The 17,936-nt window shown below is 43.3% G+C and overlaps 1 long non-coding RNA gene across 1 annotated transcript; it reads right to left on the bottom strand.

Annotated features, from left to right (window-relative positions):
• Window positions 1-6,174: 6,174 nt before the first annotated feature.
• Window positions 6,175-11,724, bottom strand: LOC148404793 (uncharacterized). Its single transcript, XR_015861941.1, has 2 exons — window positions 10,658-11,724; window positions 6,175-8,267 (listed from the first exon to the last, which is right to left on the bottom strand). It is a non-coding gene; the product is annotated as an uncharacterized LOC148404793 (long non-coding RNA).
• Window positions 11,725-17,936: the final 6,212 nt, after the last annotated feature.

Genomic DNA, 17,936 nt, shown 5'->3' with positions numbered 1-17,936 from the left:
TAATACTATCAAATTGAATGTAAACAATTGCAAATAAGCATTATTTGGGACAAAAAAAGCAAAAAAAGCAGTTAAAAGTAAAATACTTACCTTAATTAAAACCATAATACTTACCCAAAACAAAAAAATATACTTACCTATTCCGGAGATCACAAATCCACGCCCAATCGGTGCCTGCAAGAAAACAAGTTACCATGTTAAAGAAACAAGCGCAAATCGCTGGCTCCGCCCACTTGGAGGAGTGTATATAAGCACCGTTCGGAGCAGGAGCTCTCAGTCTCGATGCGGCCGTGGAAGGGGAAGCAGCTCCCCATGTGATGAAACTAAACTAAATTTAGATGCAATTCCTGTGTGCCAGACCTGAAGAAGGCACAAAAGGTGCCGAAACGTTGTCGATGGCCACACAGATGAACAAAATTTAGCGCAAAATGACGCCGGTACAAAACCAATTGGAAACAAATAGTAATTTACCCACGCTCTACCCAAATAGGAGAGCGCATGGATGCCGCACAGAGCAAGATGCTCTCGCTCCACCCAGATAGGGGAGTCGATGAATTAGGTGCGAGGTACGAATATTTAGTTGAACGCAAGCGCAGCTGTCAATCTTACATGCCAAATCGAGACTCACTTATTAATTATATAACAAAGGCGACCGGATAGGTAAAGTGCAATCAAGAAACAAACTTACAATAAGCACAAACACGTGTTCAAGGTCACAAACGATCTTTATTAAGCCCTAATTGGTCCTGGCCAGCATGGCGGGTGCGGCCGCAACGGGCAGGATGCTCTGGAGCTGGTTGTGGGGTGCGGGCCAGGATGGTAGGACCGTGCCTTTGTTCCTCTCCTTCGGGGGAGGAACTTTTTACCTAATCCTAACTCGCCTGTGCCACCTCCAGTGCGCCCCCCCCACGTTTCCGGTTTCCATCGAGCTCCTGTTACGTCTGTGTGCTGTCCCCTAAACTGGTCTTATCCCAGCCCTAATCCTAACCTATCCCCCATCCTAACCTAACCCCCGACCCTAACCCTAATCCTAACCCTAACCCTAACCCTAACCCTAACCTGACCCCATTTCCCGACAAGACAAAAACGTCAACCTGCAAGTTAAATTTGAAAATAAACAAGTCAAAATCTGAACGTAAACACAAATTTGAACAATAATGGCAAATAAGCACTATTTGAGACCAAAAGGCAGTTAAAAGTAAATACTTACCTCAAATAAAACCACAATACTCACCCAAAACAAAAACAAAAAATGTGCATACCTATCAAATTGAATGTAAACAATTGCAAATAAGCATTATTTGGGACAAAAAAAAGCAAAAAAAGCAGTTAAAAGTAAAATACTTACCTTAATTAAAACCATAATACTTACCCAAAACAAAAAAATACCCCATTTACCGACAAGACAAAAACGTCAACCTGCAAGTTAAATTTGAAAATAAACAAGTCAAAATCTGAACGTAAACACAAATTTGAACAAAAAATAATGGCAAATAAGCACTATTTGAGACCAAAATGCAGTTAAAAGTAAATACTTACCTCAAATAAAACCACAATACTCACCCAAAACAAAAAAAATGTGCATACCTATCAAATTGAATGTAAACAATTGCAAATAAGCATTATTTGGGACAAAAAAAAGCAAAAAAAGCAGTTAAAAGTAAAATACTTACCTTAATTAAAACCATAATACTATCAAATTGAATGTAAACAATTGCAAATAAGCATTATTTGGGACAAAAAAAGCAAAAAAAGCAGTTAAAAGTAAAATACTTACCTTAATTAAAACCATAATACTTACCCAAAACAAAAAAATATACTTACCTATTCCGGAGATCACAAATCCACGCCCAATCGGTGCCTGCAAGAAAACAAGTTACCATGTTAAAGAAACAAGCGCAAATCGCTGGCTCCGCCCACTTGGAGGAGTGTATATAAGCACCGTTCGGAGCAGGAGCTCTCAGTCTCGATGCGGCCGTGGAAGGGGAAGCAGCTCCCCATGTGATGAAACTAAACTAAATTTAGATGCAATTCCTGTGTGCCAGACCTGAAGAAGGCACAAAAGGTGCCGAAACGTTGTCGATGGCCACACAGATGAACAAAATTTAGCGCAAAATGACGCCGGTACAAAACCAATTGGAAACAAATAGTAATTTACCCACGCTCTACCCAAATAGGAGAGCGCATGGATGCCGCACAGAGCAAGATGCTCTCGCTCCACCCAGATAGGGGAGTCGATGAATTAGGTGCGAGGTACGAATATTTAGTTGAACGCAAGCGCAGCTGTCAATCTTACATGCCAAATCGAGACTCACTTATTAATTATATAACAAAGGCGACCGGATAGGTAAAGTGCAATCAAGAAACAAACTTACAATAAGCACAAACACGTGTTCAAGGTCACAAACGATCTTTATTAAGCCCTAATTGGTCCTGGCCAGCATGGCGGGTGCGGCCGCAACGGGCAGGATGCTCTGGAGCTGGTTGTGGGGTGCGGGCCAGGATGGTAGGACCGTGCCTTTGTTCCTCTCCTTCGGGGGAGGAACTTTTTACCTAATCCTAACTCGCCTGTGCCACCTCCAGTGCGCCCCCCCCACGTTTCCGGTTTCCATCGAGCTCCTGTTACGTCTGTGTGCTGTCCCCTAAACTGGTCTTATCCCAGCCCTAATCCTAACCTATCCCCCATCCTAACCTAACCCCCGACCCTAACCCTAATCCTAACCCTAACCCTAACCCTAACCCTAACCTGACCCCATTTCCCGACAAGACAAAAACGTCAACCTGCAAGTTAAATTTGAAAATAAACAAGTCAAAATCTGAACGTAAACACAAATTTGAACAATAATGGCAAATAAGCACTATTTGAGACCAAAAGGCAGTTAAAAGTAAATACTTACCTCAAATAAAACCACAATACTCACCCAAAACAAAAACAAAAAATGTGCATACCTATCAAATTGAATGTAAACAATTGCAAATAAGCATTATTTGGGACAAAAAAAAGCAAAAAAAGCAGTTAAAAGTAAAATACTTACCTTAATTAAAACCATAATACTTACCCAAAACAAAAAAATACCCCATTTACCGACAAGACAAAAACGTCAACCTGCAAGTTAAATTTGAAAATAAACAAGTCAAAATCTGAACGTAAACACAAATTTGAACAAAAAATAATGGCAAATAAGCACTATTTGAGACCAAAATGCAGTTAAAAGTAAATACTTACCTCAAATAAAACCACAATACTCACCCAAAACAAAAAAAATGTGCATACCTATCAAATTGAATGTAAACAATTGCAAATAAGCATTATTTGGGACAAAAAAAAGCAAAAAAAGCAGTTAAAAGTAAAATACTTACCTTAATTAAAACCATAATACTATCAAATTGAATGTAAACAATTGCAAATAAGCATTATTTGGGACAAAAAAAGCAAAAAAAGCAGTTAAAAGTAAAATACTTACCTTAATTAAAACCATAATACTTACCCAAAACAAAAAAATATACTTACCTATTCCGGAGATCACAAATCCACGCCCAATCGGTGCCTGCAAGAAAACAAGTTACCATGTTAAAGAAACAAGCGCAAATCGCTGGCTCCGCCCACTTGGAGGAGTGTATATAAGCACCGTTCGGAGCAGGAGCTCTCAGTCTCGATGCGGCCGTGGAAGGGGAAGCAGCTCCCCATGTGATGAAACTAAACTAAATTTAGATGCAATTCCTGTGTGCCAGACCTGAAGAAGGCACAAAAGGTGCCGAAACGTTGTCGATGGCCACACAGATGAACAAAATTTAGCGCAAAATGACGCCGGTACAAAACCAATTGGAAACAAATAGTAATTTACCCACGCTCTACCCAAATAGGAGAGCGCATGGATGCCGCACAGAGCAAGATGCTCTCGCTCCACCCAGATAGGGGAGTCGATGAATTAGGTGCGAGGTACGAATATTTAGTTGAACGCAAGCGCAGCTGTCAATCTTACATGCCAAATCGAGACTCACTTATTAATTATATAACAAAGGCGACCGGATAGGTAAAGTGCAATCAAGAAACAAACTTACAATAAGCACAAACACGTGTTCAAGGTCACAAACGATCTTTATTAAGCCCTAATTGGTCCTGGCCAGCATGGCGGGTGCGGCCGCAACGGGCAGGATGCTCTGGAGCTGGTTGTGGGGTGCGGGCCAGGATGGTAGGACCGTGCCTTTGTTCCTCTCCTTCGGGGGAGGAACTTTTTACCTAATCCTAACTCGCCTGTGCCACCTCCAGTGCGCCCCCCCCACGTTTCCGGTTTCCATCGAGCTCCTGTTACGTCTGTGTGCTGTCCCCTAAACTGGTCTTATCCCAGCCCTAATCCTAACCTATCCCCCATCCTAACCTAACCCCCGACCCTAACCCTAATCCTAACCCTAACCCTAACCCTAACCCTAACCTGACCCCATTTCCCGACAAGACAAAAACGTCAACCTGCAAGTTAAATTTGAAAATAAACAAGTCAAAATCTGAACGTAAACACAAATTTGAACAATAATGGCAAATAAGCACTATTTGAGACCAAAAGGCAGTTAAAAGTAAATACTTACCTCAAATAAAACCACAATACTCACCCAAAACAAAAACAAAAAATGTGCATACCTATCAAATTGAATGTAAACAATTGCAAATAAGCATTATTTGGGACAAAAAAAAGCAAAAAAAGCAGTTAAAAGTAAAATACTTACCTTAATTAAAACCATAATACTTACCCAAAACAAAAAAATACCCCATTTACCGACAAGACAAAAACGTCAACCTGCAAGTTAAATTTGAAAATAAACAAGTCAAAATCTGAACGTAAACACAAATTTGAACAAAAAATAATGGCAAATAAGCACTATTTGAGACCAAAATGCAGTTAAAAGTAAATACTTACCTCAAATAAAACCACAATACTCACCCAAAACAAAAAAAATGTGCATACCTATCAAATTGAATGTAAACAATTGCAAATAAGCATTATTTGGGACAAAAAAAAGCAAAAAAAGCAGTTAAAAGTAAAATACTTACCTTAATTAAAACCATAATACTATCAAATTGAATGTAAACAATTGCAAATAAGCATTATTTGGGACAAAAAAAGCAAAAAAAGCAGTTAAAAGTAAAATACTTACCTTAATTAAAACCATAATACTTACCCAAAACAAAAAAATATACTTACCTATTCCGGAGATCACAAATCCACGCCCAATCGGTGCCTGCAAGAAAACAAGTTACCATGTTAAAGAAACAAGCGCAAATCGCTGGCTCCGCCCACTTGGAGGAGTGTATATAAGCACCGTTCGGAGCAGGAGCTCTCAGTCTCGATGCGGCCGTGGAAGGGGAAGCAGCTCCCCATGTGATGAAACTAAACTAAATTTAGATGCAATTCCTGTGTGCCAGACCTGAAGAAGGCACAAAAGGTGCCGAAACGTTGTCGATGGCCACACAGATGAACAAAATTTAGCGCAAAATGACGCCGGTACAAAACCAATTGGAAACAAATAGTAATTTACCCACGCTCTACCCAAATAGGAGAGCGCATGGATGCCGCACAGAGCAAGATGCTCTCGCTCCACCCAGATAGGGGAGTCGATGAATTAGGTGCGAGGTACGAATATTTAGTTGAACGCAAGCGCAGCTGTCAATCTTACATGCCAAATCGAGACTCACTTATTAATTATATAACAAAGGCGACCGGATAGGTAAAGTGCAATCAAGAAACAAACTTACAATAAGCACAAACACGTGTTCAAGGTCACAAACGATCTTTATTAAGCCCTAATTGGTCCTGGCCAGCATGGCGGGTGCGGCCGCAACGGGCAGGATTCTCTGGAGCTGGTTGTGGGGTGCGGGCCAGGATGGTAGGACCGTGCCTTTGTTCCTCTCCTTCGGGGGAGGAACTTTTTACCTAACCCTAACCCTAACCCTAACCCTAACCCTAACCCTAACCCTAACCCTAACCCTAACCCTAACCCTCTCTCTCTCTCTCTCTCTCTCTCTCTCACTTTCGCTCTCTCTCTCTCTCTCTCTCTCTCTCTCTCTCTCTCTCTCTCTCTCTCTTGCTCTCTCGCTCTCTCGCTCTCTCGTTTTCTCTTTCTCTCTCTCTCTCTCCCTCTCTCGCTCTCTCGCTCTCTCTCTTTTTTTCTCTCTCTCTCTCTCTCTTTTTCTCTCTCTCTCTCTCTCTCTCTCTCTCTCTCTCTCTCTCTCTCTCTCTCTCGCTCTGTCTCTCTCTCTTCTTCTTTTTTTTAATGTTGACCAAAATAAAAAAGAAAAGTCTAAACTTTAATCAGACTATTCTTAACTCGAACAAAATTCTAAGGGAGTTTTCTTTCCAGACTAAAAGAGAAGATAGAGGCCGGGAGAGTACACAGGAGGGCGCCATAGACACATAAAATGGCTGTCTGGCAAACAGGGCTTAGTTGGATAGAATCACTAATTGGTTATTATTATCTTTTAAATGTAGAAATAAATAAGTGGGGAAAACGCTAATAGATAGTATTAAATTGTTTTTTAACATTTTGTTTGATTTTGATCGCTTTTGGGGTGGATATTGTAATAAATACGCTTGGGGACAATTGGTTGCCATGACAATGCAAGCGTCATCACGGATACTTCCGGCTTGGCTAACGTTTACTAGCCACTTGACGCGCACGGCTATTTCGTTTTAATTGCACGGTTTTATTATTGTGGTGGGCGAGTGGATTTACGGACAATAGTGATCGGGTAGTGCGAGTTAACAATAGCAATCGAAATGTATTCTGTTATTATCACTGGGATGGGTAATTTTAATAATATTTTCGATTAACGGGGTCCACTACGACATTTTGCAGGGGTTATAGGTACTTCCGGGTTGCTAGTGCGAGGGCTTGTGGGTACTTCCGGGTTGCTAATGCTCACGACGTTGGCGCCGTTACGCCAAAAAAGAAAAGAGAAAAAGAAGGAGGAAGAGCGATTTCGTCCTAAATATGCGATCTTATTAATGTTAGCAATTGAATTTACGGATAAATGGGACCGGTTAATACATTTGAATAATACCAATGACCTTAATGGAAGTTTATTCGCTTTTTAACACTTTGTGGTATGAGTTTTCCGACTTGCTAATGCTATATAGCCGCGATTTGCGTTAATCGATTTATTTCCAAATAGGTTGTTGCGAATTAAATTTGAGGTTGCAGGGGAACAGTTAACACAATTAAACGGCACAAATGTGTTTTGTCTACCTTTATTTAGTGCTTATTACATTGTTAGATAGGTTTAGGGACGGGATTGGTTGACGAGCCGCCGTGACACTTCGCAAAGGCTCATGGGAATTTGACAGTGACACCGTGAACCAAGAAAGTGGCGCTGGGAATGACAATCTCCTAAGGTAAGACTTTTCCGGTTGATAAATGTCAGATAAACGGATGATTCAAACACAGTCCCTTTGATAAAGTAATATTAATTACGTGGATAAAATGGTTTAAAGGGTTTTACATCACAGCAGGACTACAGGCAGACCTCCAATTATGCTGATAAACTTGGCCAGAAACTTAAATGAAATAATATAACATCGAGTTAAATACAAACATACGTAATGATGGTTTAAATTCAATGAATCAATAAATTATAAGAGGCAAAGACTGACCTATTGATCTTTTCTGTCTGCGTTAAAGCTGGACAGTTGACTTGACAAATAACTGTAATTTTAATTGACCTGGTAGACACACACCGGGGCTCGATCAACCCCGGCGGGGCCTCCCTTGGGCGAGGGTGTCTGGTGATAATGGCCGAAACACTCTGTGACCCCAAGGTCCACTACTGATGACGTGTCTACAAAATTATGACGTTCAAATTACCCACAACAAGGACGACTTAATGGGACTCTTTGTAAACAAAACGGTTGGTTTTAAAACAATATATAATAAAAAAAATATATTAGTTCAAACACAACTAAGAGTTAATAGACACAATTTAAGACAAGGGTAGTCTCATAGGTCAGTACTTTTCTGTCGCTTTTCACTGTATTTCCATCTTGCTGGCCGAAGACCTGGGTGGCGCCTCAGCTACTCGGGGGAGGTTCTGGCAGGAGTGCAGTCTCACTTCGCCGTCCTTCGTACCCAATCCAGATTTTATGTGACCTTCGCTTTTCACTGTATTTCCATCTTGCTGGCCGAAGACCTGGGTGGCGCCTCAGCTACTCGGGGGAGGTTCTGGCAGGAGTGCAGTCTCACTTCGCCGTCCTTCGTACCCAATCCAGATTTTATGTGACCTGGTACGGCGAGGTTTACTGGTGAGACATGCGTAGGCCCGTGCCTTCCGTTGCCTTCTATCTAACCGACAGGGTCGGCGGACCCTTTGGGGAAGGTTTAGCGAGTAAAACTCAAAATACCTAACCAGCCAGTGCCCTTCGGACATCCCAGTATGACCTTAAGCCAAATTATCGGGTCACATACTTTGCGGGTTTTGGTTGAGATGCTTGCATTTCCCATTGCCTTTCCGTGGTATCTGCGGGTTTTGGTTGAGATGCTCGCATTTCCCATTGCCTGGTTAGGACCATGTTTCTCTCTCTCTGTCTCTGTCTCTGTCTCTGTCTCTGTCTCTCTCTCTCTCTCTCTCTCTCGCTCTCGCTCTCTCATTCTCTCGTTCTCTCATTCTCTCTTTCTCTCTCTCTCTCTCTCTTTCTCTCTCTTGCTCTCTCTCTCTCTCTCTCTCTCTATCTCTTGCTCTCTCGCTCTCTCATTCTCTCTCTCTCTCTCTCTCTTTTTTCTCTCACTCTCTCTCTCTCTCTCTCTCGCTCTCTCTCTCTCTCTCTCTTTCTCTCTAACCCTAACCCTGACCCTAATCCTAACCCTAACCTCTCTCTCTCTCTCTCTCTCTCTCTCTCTCTCTCTCTCTCTCTCACTCTCTCTCTCTCGCTCTCTCTCTCTCTCTCTCTCTTTCTCTCTAACCCTAACCCTGACCCTAATCCTAACCCTAACCTCTCTCTCTCTCTCTCTCTCTCTCTCTCTCTCTCTCTCTCTCTCTCTCTCTCTCTCTCTCTCTCTCTCTCTCACTTTCGCTCTCTCTCTCTCTCTCTCTCTCTCTCTCTCTCTCTCTCTTGCTCTCTCGCTCTCTCGCTCTCTCGTTTTCTCTTTCTCTCTCTCTCTCTCCCTCTCTCGCTCTCTCGCTCTCTCTCTTTTTTTCTCTCTCTCTCTCTCTCTTTTTTCTCTCTCTCTCTCTCTCTCTCTCTCTCTCTCTCTCTCTCTCTCTCTCGCTCTGTCTCTCTCTCTTCTTCTTTTTTTTAATGTTGACCAAAATAAAAAAGAAAAGTCTAAACTTTAATCAGACTATTCTTAACTCGAACAAAATTCTAAGGGAGTTTTCTTTCCAGACTAAAAGAGAAGATAGAGGCCGGGAGAGTACACAGGAGGGCGCCATAGACACATAAAATGGCTGTCTGGCAAACAGGGCTTAGTTGGATAGAATCACTAATTGGTTATTATTATCTTTTAAATGTAGAAATAAATAAGTGGGGAAAACGCTAATAGATAGTATTAAATTGTTTTTTAACATTTTGTTTGATTTTGATCGCTTTTGGGGTGGATATTGTAATAAATACGCTTGGGGACAATTGGTTGCCATGACAATGCAAGCGTCATCACGGATACTTCCGGCTTGGCTAACGTTTACTAGCCACTTGACGCGCACGGCTATTTCGTTTTAATTGCACGGTTTTATTATTGTGGTGGGCGAGTGGATTTACGGACAATAGTGATCGGGTAGTGCGAGTTAACAATAGCAATCGAAATGTATTCTGTTATTATCACTGGGATGGGTAATTTTAATAATATTTTCGATTAACGGGGTCCACTACGACATTTTGCAGGGGTTATAGGTACTTCCGGGTTGCTAGTGCGAGGGCTTGTGGGTACTTCCGGGTTGCTAATGCTCACGACGTTGGCGCCGTTACGCCAAAAAAGAAAAGAGAAAAAGAAGGAGGAAGAGCGATTTCGTCCTAAATATGCGATCTTATTAATGTTAGCAATTGAATTTACGGATAAATGGGACCGGTTAATACATTTGAATAATACCAATGACCTTAATGGAAGTTTATTCGCTTTTTAACACTTTGTGGTATGAGTTTTCCGACTTGCTAATGCTATATAGCCGCGATTTGCGTTAATCGATTTATTTCCAAATAGGTTGTTGCGAATTAAATTTGAGGTTGCAGGGGAACAGTTAACACAATTAAACGGCACAAATGTGTTTTGTCTACCTTTATTTAGTGCTTATTACATTGTTAGATAGGTTTAGGGACGGGATTGGTTGACGAGCCGCCGTGACACTTCGCAAAGGCTCATGGGAATTTGACAGTGACACCGTGAACCAAGAAAGTGGCGCTGGGAATGACAATCTCCTAAGGTAAGACTTTTCCGGTTGATAAATGTCAGATAAACGAATGATTCAAACACAGTCCCTTTGATAAAGTAATATTAATTACGTGGATAAAATGGTTTAAAGGGTTTTACATCACAGCAGGACTACAGGCAGACCTCCAATTATGCTGATAAACTTGGCCAGAAACTTAAATGAAATAATATAACATCGAGTTAAATACAAACATACGTAATGATGGTTTAAATTCAATGAATCAATAAATTATAAGAGGCAAAGACTGACCTATTGATCTTTTCTGTCTGCGTTAAAGCTGGACAGTTGACTTGACAAATAACTGTAATTTTAATTGACCTGGTAGACACACACCGGGGCTCGATCAACCCCGGCGGGGCCTCCCTTGGGCGAGGGTGTCTGGTGATAATGGCCGAAACACTCTGTGACCCCAAGGTCCACTACTGATGACGTGTCTACAAAATTATGACGTTCAAATTACCCACAACAAGGACGACTTAATGGGACTCTTTGTAAACAAAACGGTTGGTTTTAAAACAATATATAATAAAAAAAATATATTAGTTCAAACACAACTAAGAGTTAATAGACACAATTTAAGACAAGGGTAGTCTCATAGGTCAGTACTTTTCTGTCGCTTTTCACTGTATTTCCATCTTGCTGGCCGAAGACCTGGGTGGCGCCTCAGCTACTCGGGGGAGGTTCTGGCAGGAGTGCAGTCTCACTTCGCCGTCCTTCGTACCCAATCCAGATTTTATGTGACCTTCGCTTTTCACTGTATTTCCATCTTGCTGGCCGAAGACCTGGGTGGCGCCTCAGCTACTCGGGGGAGGTTCTGGCAGGAGTGCAGTCTCACTTCGCCGTCCTTCGTACCCAATCCAGATTTTATGTGACCTGGTACGGCGAGGTTTACTGGTGAGACATGCGTAGGCCCGTGCCTTCCGTTGCCTTCTATCTAACCGACAGGGTCGGCGGACCCTTTGGGGAAGGTTTAGCGAGTAAAACTCAAAATACCTAACCAGCCAGTGCCCTTCGGACATCCCAGTATGACCTTAAGCCAAATTATCGGGTCACATACTTTGCGGGTTTTGGTTGAGATGCTTGCATTTCCCATTGCCTTTCCGTGGTATCTGCGGGTTTTGGTTGAGATGCTCGCATTTCCCATTGCCTGGTTAGGACCATGTTTCTCTCTCTCTGTCTCTGTCTCTGTCTCTGTCTCTCTCTCTCTCTCTCTCTCTCTCTCTCTCTCTCTCTCTCTCTCTCTCTCTCTCTCGCTCTCTCATTCTCTCGTTCTCTCATTCTCTCTTTCTCTCTCTCTCTCTCTCTCTCTCTCTCTTGCTCTCTCTCTCTCTCTCTCTCTATCTCTTGCTCTCTCGCTCTCTCATTCTCTCTCTCTCTCTCTCTCTTTTTTCTCTCACTCTCTCTCTCTCTCTCTCTCGCTCTCTCTCTCTCTCTCTCTTTCTCTCTAACCCTAACCCTGACCCTAATCCTAACCCTAACCTCTCTCTCTCTCTCTCTCTCTCTCTCTCTCTCTCTCTCTCTCTCTCTCACTCTCTCTCTCTCGCTCTCTCTCTCTCTCTCTCTCTTTCTCTCTAACCCTAACCCTGACCCTAATCCTAACCCTAACCTCTCTCTCTCTCTCTCTCTCTCTCTCTCTCTCTCTCTCTCTCTCTCTCTCTCTCTCTCTCTCTCTCTCTCTCTCTCACTTTCGCTCTCTCTCTCTCTCTCTCTCTCTCTCTCTCTCTCTCTCTCTCTCTCTCTTGCTCTCTCGCTCTCTCGCTCTCTCGTTTTCTCTTTCTCTCTCTCTCTCTCCCTCTCTCGCTCTCTCGCTCTCTCTCTTTTTTTCTCTCTCTCTCTCTCTCTTTTTTTCTCCTCTCTCTCTCTCTCTCTCTCTCTCTCTCTCTCTCTCTCTCTCGCTCTGTCTCTCTCTCTTCTTCTTTTTTTTAATGTTGACCAAAATAAAAAAGAAAAGTCTAAACTTTAATCAGACTATTCTTAACTCGAACAAAATTCTAAGGGAGTTTTCTTTCCAGACTAAAAGAGAAGATAGAGGCCGGGAGAGTACACAGGAGGGCGCCATAGACACATAAAATGGCTGTCTGGCAAACAGGGCTTAGTTGGATAGAATCACTAATTGGTTATTATTATCTTTTAAATGTAGAAATAAATAAGTGGGGAAAACGCTAATAGATAGTATTAAATTGTTTTTTAACATTTTGTTTGATTTTGATCGCTTTTGGGGTGGATATTGTAATAAATACGCTTGGGGACAATTGGTTGCCATGACAATGCAAGCGTCATCACGGATACTTCCGGCTTGGCTAACGTTTACTAGCCACTTGACGCGCACGGCTATTTCGTTTTAATTGCACGGTTTTATTATTGTGGTGGGCGAGTGGATTTACGGACAATAGTGATCGGGTAGTGCGAGTTAACAATAGCAATCGAAATGTATTCTGTTATTATCACTGGGATGGGTAATTTTAATAATATTTTCGATTAACGGGGTCCACTACGACATTTTGCAGGGGTTATAGGTACTTCCGGGTTGCTAGTGCGAGGGCTTGTGGGTACTTCCGGGTTGCTAATGCTCACGACGTTGGCGCCGTTACGCCAAAAAAGAAAAGAGAAAAAGAAGGAGGAAGAGCGATTTCGTCCTAAATATGCGATCTTATTAATGTTAGCAATTGAATTTACGGATAAATGGGACCGGTTAATACATTTGAATAATACCAATGACCTTAATGGAAGTTTATTCGCTTTTTAACACTTTGTGGTATGAGTTTTCCGACTTGCTAATGCTATATAGCCGCGATTTGCGTTAATCGATTTATTTCCAAATAGGTTGTTGCGAATTAAATTTGAGGTTGCAGGGGAACAGTTAACACAATTAAACGGCACAAATGTGTTTTGTCTACCTTTATTTAGTGCTTATTACATTGTTAGATAGGTTTAGGGACGGGATTGGTTGACGAGCCGCCGTGACACTTCGCAAAGGCTCATGGGAATTTGACAGTGACACCGTGAACCAAGAAAGTGGCGCTGGGAATGACAATCTCCTAAGGTAAGACTTTTCCGGTTGATAAATGTCAGATAAACGAATGATACAAACACAGTCCCTTTGATAAAGTAATATTAATTACGTGGATAAAATGGTTTAAAGGGTTTTACATCACAGCAGGACTACAGGCAGACCTCCAATTATGCTGATAAACTTGGCCAGAAACTTAAATGAAATAATATAACATCGAGTTAAATACAAACATACGTAATGATGGTTTAAATTCAATGAATCAATAAATTAAAAGAGGCAAAGACTGACCTATTGATCTTTTCTGTCTGCGTTAAAGCTGGACAGTTGACTTGACAAATAACTGTAATTTTAATTGACTAGGTAGACACACACCGGGGCTCGATCAACCCCGGCGGGGCCTCCCTTGGGCGAGGGTGTCTGGTGATAATGGCCGAAACACTCTGTGACCCCAAGGTCCACTACTGATGACGTGTCTACAAAATTATGACGTTCAAATTACCCACAACAAGGACGACTTAATGGGACTCTTTGTAAACAAAACGGTTGGTTTTAAAACAATATATAATAAAAAAAATATATTAGTTCAAACACAACTAAGAGTTAATAGACACAATTTAAGACAAGGGTAGTCTCATAGGTCAGTACTTTTCTGTCGCTTTTCACTGTATTTCCATCTTGCTGGCCGAAGACCTGGGTGGCGCCTCAGCTACTCGGGGGAGGTTCTGGCAGGAGTGCAGTCTCACTTCGCCGTCCTTCGTACCCAATCCAGATTTTATGTGACCTTCGCTTTTCACTGTATTTCCATCTTGCTGGCCGAAGACCTGGGTGGCGCCTCAGCTACTCGGGGGAGGTTCTGGCAGGAGTGCAGTCTCACTTCGCCGTCCTTCGTACCCAATCCAGATTTTATGTGACCTGGTACGGCGAGGTTTACTGGTGAGACATGCGTAGGCCCGTGCCTTCCGTTGCCTTCTATCTAACCGACAGGGTCGGCGGACCCTTTGGGGAAGGTTTAGCGAGTAAAACTCAAAATACCTAACCCTAACCCTAACCCTAACCCTAACCCCTAACCCTAACCCTAACCCTAACCCTAACCCTAACCCTAACCCACTTTTGCAACGGAGGATTTTGAGAGGGAAGACTCCGAGGACCAAGGCTAACCATTCACGGGAAAATACCACTACGTTGAGACCGATTGATTGGGTACCGCCGGGAGTTCCTGGGCCATCGGGGATTACCCAGGTGCGACCACTCGAGGACTCCCTACCAGATACTCACCCTGGACACGGGTCACCAGGAAGCGAAGGGTTATCCCTTACCTTGAGTGACGCCCGGGGGAGGAATACGAGATCGGATGATGACCTTTCAGAGAACGAGGTGGAAACAGATGATGTCTTCCAGAAATGGATGGAGAGGACCCCTACACACGATACGGTTACCAGACACCGCGGTCAAGAGAAGAAGAGAAAATGGTGCCTACGGGTAGAAAAGAAGAATGTTGTAGTGGGGGATTCTAATTTAAGCCGGATGCCGGACGATCTGGATGACCACCTGCAGGTGGATAGTTATCCGGGTGGCCGGTTCAGAAATGTGTCAAACATTTTCCAAAGAGCCGAAGTCCTGGACGACCTAAGGGTCGAGCAGGTGATCTTGGCGTTTGGCATATGTGAAAAACAGAATAAACCTAAGGAGACCGCAGTCAAGGCACTGCAGCAGGCAGTTAAGGCCACAAAGGACAAGTTTCACGGGGCGAAGGTATGGGTGCCAATCATAAACTACTCGAGATTGCTTCCGGAAGACGAAAAGGCGAATCTCAAGACCATTAATGACCATATTGTGAGGAACATGGATTATATTCCGCCACTCCCAGAAAGTCAATTCTGTGTAGCTGAAAATGACATGGTTCATTGGACGCCTGAGACCGGGAGAGCCATGCTAGCTCACTGGAAGGCCTTTTTAAACTCCCAAGCCCTTGGAACCGTCAAACCGGGGGGGCACGGGACCCACACGTTGGGTGCACTGAACGCTACGACCCACTAGTGGGCTCTGATGTGGTGGTGTTGGCGAAAAATTTCAAACTGTCGGGACATCAAAGATTGTTACTCAGTAAGGGTTTGTCTTTTGTCCCATCGGTTGGAATGAGCACGGATCAGGTGATGCGCTTTCAACACGACATGCAAAATTACCATCGCAAGGTCAAGATCAGGGCATATTTTGGAGGATGGGGTAAAAATACATTAATACCATTTGTTAAACCTTCTACCTGGTCTCCCCCGATGTGTGACCTACCATTGGAAGTAGCTCACCTGATGGAACTGGACACCAAGGCCTTCAGGAAACACCATGTAGGATCTAATGGGACCAGCAACCTATCTGAGGACGAGAAGAAGGCTTTGAGGGAATTGAGGAGCAACAAACAGATAGTCATCAAACCGGCGGACAAAGGCTCGGCTATTGTTATCCAGGACAGAGAACAGTATACCAAAGAAGCCATGCGACAGCTTCAGGATGAAAGATACTACACCGCACTAGACAAACCCATCTTTTGGGACACAAGACCAATGGTGTCCGAGATTGTAGACCGGTTGAGGGAACAGAAATATATCACATCCAGGCAACATGAATACCTGACTGGAGATTCTGAACCCAGGCCACGACGGTTTTATATGCTCCCTAAAATTCACAAGGATCCAAAAACCTGGCCCGTCCCATATGAAATACCACCTGGTAGACCTATTGTTTCAGATTGCGGAAGTGAAACATATGCCACAGCCGAGTTCTTGGAATACTTTCTGACTCCACTGTCTACAAAACACCCTTCCTATATCAAGGATACTTACCATTTCATCCAAATTGTGAAGGACGTACGAATGGACCCCGACCAGACCTTCTTTTTCACGATGGACGTGGACAGTCTTTACACCAACATCCCGATAGCGGCGGGAATGGACTGTGTTAAGAAGGTATTGGAAAGGTTCCCGGACCCTAAAAGACCGGACTCTTACCTGTTGCAACTTCTGGAAATCAACTTGACCAAAAATGACTTTGAATTTGACGGTCAGTACTACCTACAAATAAAGGGGACGGCCATGGGGAAGAAGTTTGCTCCAGCGTACGCCAACATTTTTATGGCACATTGGGAACACGAGGCCTTGGCAAAATGCAAGAAGAAACCACAAAGATACGTCAGGTACTTGGACGACATATGGGGAGTATGGGCTGGATCGGAAACGGAATTCCGTGAATTCTTCCACTTACTTAATTCCCACGATCCGTCCATTACCCTCAAGGCAGAAATTGGGCACAACTCCATCAACTTTCTTGATACTACGGTATTCAAAGGCCCCAATTTCCACAAAAACCAAATATTGGATATTAAGGTCCATTTCAAAGACACTGATACACATGCCTTGGTACACAAGTCCAGCTTCCATCCTTCCCATACCTTTCAGGGGATTGTCAAGTCGCAGCTATATAGATTCCACCGCATATGCACCGGAACGGAGAACTTCTACGATGCAGTCAGGGTACTCTTTGGAGCTCTAAGAAAGAGAGGGTACAGTCGCTCCTTCCTGAGGAAGTGCTTGAAGACATACCGGATGAAGGGAAGAACCAGGGCGGTGGGTGACCCTATCCCGTTTGTTTCCACCTACTCATCAGGGATGAAGTACCTACACAACAGAATCAGAAGAAATTTTAGGGAAGTCATGGCCTCCGGGGATGAACCACAAGCCACTAGATTGGTATCGGCATTCAGAAGAAACAAAAACCTCAAGGACTTACTTGTTCGGGCCAAGTTACCATCTACATTGCCCAGGGACCCTCATCCGCTTAGGCCACACTTCACCAGTCTGTCGTTTGTCAGGAGGGTGCGGGACAAGATGGTTTTTAAGGTTCAAGAGGGCTTCACTCTGGAATCCAGAAATCTAGTCTACCTGGTTATTTGCAAGAGATGCGGCACTAAACATGTAGGGAGTACAAGGACCAAACTCGGTACATTACTTATGCAACTTAAGTATAAAATTACTCACAAAATGGACAGCAGTTCACCGGTCATCCAGCATTTCATCCACCATGGGACAGAGGCCCTCTACATAACGGGTTTAGAACGCAACAGCGCATGGTCAGACCCCAAGCGGTGTGATAGAGAGAAATACTGGAGAGCAAGCCTTGAAATGCCATCTCAGCAGGCGTAAAGGTCAATCCTAGACCCTATCAGGTTCCTACCCTAAACCTACCCTAACCCCAGTCCTATCCTAACCCCAACCCCACCCTAACCCCAGTCCTATCCTAACCCCAACCCCACCCTAACCCTAATCCTAACCTATCCCCAACCCCACCCTAACCCTAACCCTAACCCCAACCCCACCCTAACCCTAACCCTAATCCCAACCCTAACCCTAACCCTAACCCTAACCCTTAACCCATACTCACCCACAACAAAAAAAAAAAAAAAAAAAAAAAAAAAAAATATGTACACACTTACCTTCACTACTTACCTATAGATGGAACGACTTA

Source organism: Syngnathus floridae, chromosome 1 (assembly GCF_059516105.1).
Source record: "Syngnathus floridae isolate MCC-2025c chromosome 1, RoL_Sflo_1.0, whole genome shotgun sequence".
Classification (NCBI taxonomy): domain Eukaryota; kingdom Metazoa; phylum Chordata; class Actinopteri; order Syngnathiformes; family Syngnathidae; genus Syngnathus; species Syngnathus floridae.
The sequence above is the reverse complement of the archived record's forward strand: the minus strand, read 5'-3'. Positions and strand labels throughout refer to the sequence as shown.